A 5,732-nucleotide genomic window follows, 5' to 3' on the forward strand; every position below is an offset into this window, starting at 1 on the left:
GGTTAAGTTCAGGATGATATGGTGGCAGTCGAAGAACTTTTATGCCATATGGCTGCAGCATGTCGTCAATCTTGTAACAGATATGGTTTTCTTTATTTTTTTTAATCAAATCATACAGTTCAATTTTTTTCATATCTTGATTAAAAGCTATATTTTTTTCTGTCAGCCATCTCTGCATTTCTATTTTTTTGGAATTAGAATTTGGAGCTCTGTCATTTTGAACATTATGGTATGAGGCATTATCAAGCACAACCACAGAGTTAGGTGGAAGATTCGGTACTAGACGTTCTTTTAGCCACTTTTCATAGTTTTCTGCGTTCATGTTTGAATGGTAATCACCGGAAACACTGTTTGCTTTGTATGTCAATAGTGCGTTAGGTACAAAACCTTGTTCTGAACCAGCATGCACAATGATAATTCTTTGCCCTTTCGACAGGTTTCTCTTTAAAGTTGGTCCATCTTTATTACCCCATCCTTTGTTTTGCACATGATTAGTTAAGATATAGCTCTCATCTGTATATACGATACACCGATTTTCTTGACGATATCTAAGTAAGTTGTTCAGGTAAGAAAATCGTAGTTTTTGCATGTCATGCCGCTCTATAATAACACGTCTGTTATCCACAGTTTTTCGCCATTTGTATCCCAACTTTAACAAAGCTGTACGCAGAGTCGAAATACTTCCCTCATAATTAAGTTTCTCTTGAAATATTCTTTTCAACTTTAGCAAGGTAGGTAACTCGCGATATTCTAAATGGTAATTTTGAATAGTGGAACGTATAACATCAACGTTAAAGTTGTCTAATTCTAACTTCTTTAAACGTTTTTTACGGTCTTTATGCGGAGATTTAAATTTAGAGTCAGATTCCTTTCCTTCAGCCAATATATTAGTTATTGTTCTCTCTGATACCCCCACTGCCACTGCTGTTCTTTTCCGTACGCTATTTAAATGTTCACTTAGTTTCGATATTAAAATTGGACTTGCACTGTAAACTGGATCACTTACTAGTTCCAATATATCTCTCGCATCTTTTTTCAAAAAATCGTATACCTTAGCAATGGTTTCTCGAGTCTAAAACAATAATACGTAAACATCAACAAGGACATAATTTTTCTTATATAGAATCATAATAAATATAAATTATATCTAAATTTAAAACTAACAAATATTTACCTGACTCCTTAAACACTTTCTCCGTGAAGAACTGGACATTTTTGTAACGACTGTACCCGTAAGAAAAAGCGTTATGGACACGTCTTGCTCGGACGACGACTGGCGCGTCACTGTCACACAAATGACAGTTGTATATTTACAAGCGCACGCACACAAAGTGCTGCGCGCACAACTGAGTTGATATAACTATAACTAGTTGTCATTCTTAAACTACTGGTTCAAATTGACTGAAATTTTACATATACCGTGTTTATACAATGACTGATTAGTTGCTGAAAATCCAGGCTTCTTGTTTTATCCACAACGAAATTATAGGGGTGTCAAAAATAACCCGAATTGCTTCGAGAAAAGGATGTTACGGCCGTGCCGCTTTTTTTTTTGCTCGACTTGCGGGGGCACTTCCGTGCCCCCAGATAATAGCTATTTAATCACTATGACTGTAACATATATACATAAATAGATATTTAATCATAATTTGTGTAGAACGCGCAACTAATTCCAGGATTGCTTATCCATTAAATAATCGTCAACTTTATAATAATCCCTTTTAATGAGATGATCTTTAACAACAACTTTGAATTTTTGTTGGGGAAAATCCATAACACTACTGGGAAGTTTGTTATACAACCGAACACCAAGACCTGCAAATGAGTTGTGTACTTTTTGCAATCTATTGCAAGGACCTACTAATTTGTGCTTATTTCTGGTATTAATGTTATGAATGTCACTATTCTTAGCAAACGAATTGATGTTTTGTTTGAATAACATCAAATTCACAAAAATATACCGTGATGCCACCGTCAGTATTCCTATTTTCCCAAATACCTGCCTGTTTATCCGTTGTCGTGCTTAAGCGTTTAAATTATTTGTGTTCTTTGTTACATTATACGTAACAGTGTCCTTACAATCTAAATTATCAATAATATTAATCACAGTATTGTTAGAAAAACGACTAGACAATACTGATTCGTCCCTAAACCTAGGTTGTGTTATATTACCTATAACAGAGTTAATATTATATGCTAACAAAGTAGCAATTGAATGTCGATGTTTATAAGAAAAAAACATTCTTTCTTTTGCTAAATAAAAATTACTAATAATTTTATTAGTGTCAAAAAATAGTAGTCTATCACTATGATGACTTGTTATTAAATGTAAAATAGCATTCAACTTGTGAATTTGTCGGTTCTCATTCTCAGATAGTGCGTCAGAGTTGTGAAACGCACATAATATTAATTTTCCTAAATTAATAAACTACTTATACTATGAATAACATCAGCCTTTCTTAAATCTATACTATTACCAATCATAAGAATAATTGGGGTGTCTTTGTCTTAATTCATAGTTTGGATTTTTTCCACTATTCTGCCTAACTTAAGGTTTTGGTAGCGGTGGTTGGTCACTTTACAATAAATGATGTTATTTAAAAGTGATCCAAAACCTAAACCTATCCTATCTGAGAAGATTAATACTCTGCAATAATTAGTGCAATGCGTTCTCAATGTCCTATTCTATCATTATAAAAAATAATTTTATAAAGGAGAATGCTCAAAAAAAAAACCCAGGCTGTACACAAAAGTTATGTAACTCAAAAAATAAGTTATACTGTGTAATTGAATTCCCAATGTTTACCTCTATCAAATTCGATGGCTGAACATACTATTTTGCTATAACTTTTCAGTAGGGGTTTTCAATATATTTTTATATTTTTTAAATAAGTTACCTATATAAATGTTTAATCTTTTTTGAGTCACGCATTTTTAATATAGGTTTAGTGATAGGGACTAGGAATCTATTTAGAACTATCACTATAATTAGTTACGTGTGTTCACGGTGTGTAGGCGAGTAAAAGAAATAAGCAGTTGGTACTCACAACATATATTCACGAACACACAGAAGAAGGTATAAGAAGGGTTCACAGGCACACAGAAACACAGAAGAAAGTACAGCATAGAAGTAAGGCACAGAAAGTCAAGCACAGGATATAGAATAGAAAAAGCACAGCGATATAAATTACAGATAACAATTAAATAGTGCGTGGGTAGCGGAGGCAAGCGGTGCGTGCAATGAGCGTGCGCTTCGCGTCGGACAGTAGGATCTCGACTGGCGACTCTCGAAGGTCAGCGCGCGGGCGCATCCTAAGCTCCGCCCCAAGGACGACGTCACAATGCGCTGGCGATGCGCGCGGTTCCGTAATACAATTCGACCAGCTGGCACGTCATTTATCCGGCGTTCGGATAGATGCAATTTATGACGTGTGATAATGATGGTGATTGTATTAATGAGGTGTAAATAAATATTTTTGTTATTGTTTTAGTTATTATATTAGTAAAGTATTGTAAATAATTATAAGTGTGTTATTGTATTGTGTTACTGTTAATTTATGTAAAGTGTAATATAATTATTAGTACTTGTTAATATAAAGTTAGTAAATGTAGTTAGGCAGGTCGCCACATAGGTATCATGTAACTAAGTTACAAATTAAAAATATTAAAAAATATATTTTTGAAAAATGAGTCATCATCACCAGGTCATTTATGTCCCCACCGAGGGGCACGAGCCTCCCCTCTTAACAAAGAGGGGGATCAGACCTTAGTCCACCACACTGGTCTAATGCGGGTTGGCAGACAATTGGAGGGCTATTATAAGGTAGAAAAGTGTTGTCATGGTGGTAGATTGCTAGCCTATAGCCTATGAAGCACCAAACCCTTCCATCCCTCTACTGACTTTTGCAGTATGCACGGGAAGAAATGCAGCTGGCACCTTCTATGTTTTTTTTTCGCTCTCAATCCAGCATGGGAGAAATGAGTGATACTGTGTAATTAATTCCAGATATTTACCTCTATCAAATTCAATGGCTAAACATATTATATTGCTACTAGCTGACCCGCGCAACTTCGCTTGCGTCACGTAAGAGAAAATGGGTCAAAATTTTCCCCGTTTTTGTAACATTTTTTACTGGTACTCTGCTCCTTCTATTCGTAGCGTGATGATATATAGCCTATAACCTTCCTCGATAAATGTACTATCTAACACTGAAAGAATTTTTCAAATTGGATCAGTAGTTCCTGAGATTAGCGCGTTCAAACAAACAAACAATCAAACAAACAAACTCTTCAGCTTTATTATATTAGTATAGATTACTTTTACTTATTATAGATAGAATATAATTATTTTATTGTTAATTATTTTTTTTAAATCACAGTTCCATTCAAAGTAATTATTTATTAGTATTAGATATTTACTTATACAATTATATTATTCAAAAAATAATCATTGTGATGAATGTTTGAAAAATATTTATTTTTTAAATTCACCTTTTAAATAGTAGATAATAGCAAAAAATAGTATTTAGCCATCGAATTTGATAGAGGCGAATATCTGGAATTGAATCACTCAGTATCACTAAAATTCTGAGTTACACACCGTTTGTGTACGGCCTGGGTTTTTTTCCCATACATTTCGAGCATTCTCCTTTTTGTAATAGTTCAAAAGTTATAAATTAGGCAAAAAGGCGAATGTGCACATGAAAGTAGCGTAAATAGGCGAATACAACAGTTGGCCTTTATACGGTGCGTAGCGAACTCCGCGGTAGCGAATCTGTCGATCGATATGATATTTAGATCATATTAATAAAAATAAGTTTTTATGTGTTTTTTGATAATTTGATCCGACAAACTATGTAAAAAGATGAAATAGCACGTTCGCCTCTTTACTTGGTACATTTTATACACCAATGCCTTCGCCAGCTATGTCACTTCGGCTTCTTCTATTGATAATGATCTTTATTAACAACCAGATTTCTTAATTTCTACACCAAAATAAACACAAAATGAGGAATACCCGGTAATACGAGCTGAAAGTCCTATTGTATCTAGCGATAACAAATCGAATACAATGAGCGAATCAGCTCATAATCAAAATCAAATTATTTATTCATTTAGGTCAAATGTTAACACTTATGATAGTCATAACAATTACTGAATCTTTAACTAGCTCAGAAAGGGGGTAGAGCCTTATGAGAAGAGCTAGCAAGAAACTCACGGCCACTCTTTTCAATCGCCAAAAGTTTTACAATGTGGTTGATACAATAATTGATCATGCGAGGCGCTGCCAATAATCTATACTAATCTATACTTATCTATACTATAATATTATAAAGCTGAAGAGTTTGTTTGTTTGTTTGTTTGAACGCGCTAATCTCAGGAACTACTGGTCTGATTAGAAAAATTCTTTCAGTGTTAGATAGCCCATTTATCGAGGAAGGCTATAGGCTATATATCATCACGCTACGACCAATAGGAGCAGAATACCAAATGTTACAAAAACGGGGAAATTTTTGACCCATTCTCTCTTATGTGACGCAAGCGAAGTTGCATGGGTCAGGTAGTCAATAATATAGACTAAACGTCAATTAAGGAAAATGCATATAGTAAGGATATTTATTAGTCTCTGATCATACTTAACTGGGAGCACCTACTATCATGTGACAATAAAAAAAATTGTTACTTCACAATGATCGAATAGTGAACTATCTTTCAATTTATTCTTTTTTCTA

The sequence above is a fragment of the Anticarsia gemmatalis genome, chromosome W, assembly GCF_050436995.1.
Source record: "Anticarsia gemmatalis isolate Benzon Research Colony breed Stoneville strain chromosome W, ilAntGemm2 primary, whole genome shotgun sequence".
NCBI lineage: Eukaryota > Metazoa > Arthropoda > Insecta > Lepidoptera > Erebidae > Anticarsia > Anticarsia gemmatalis.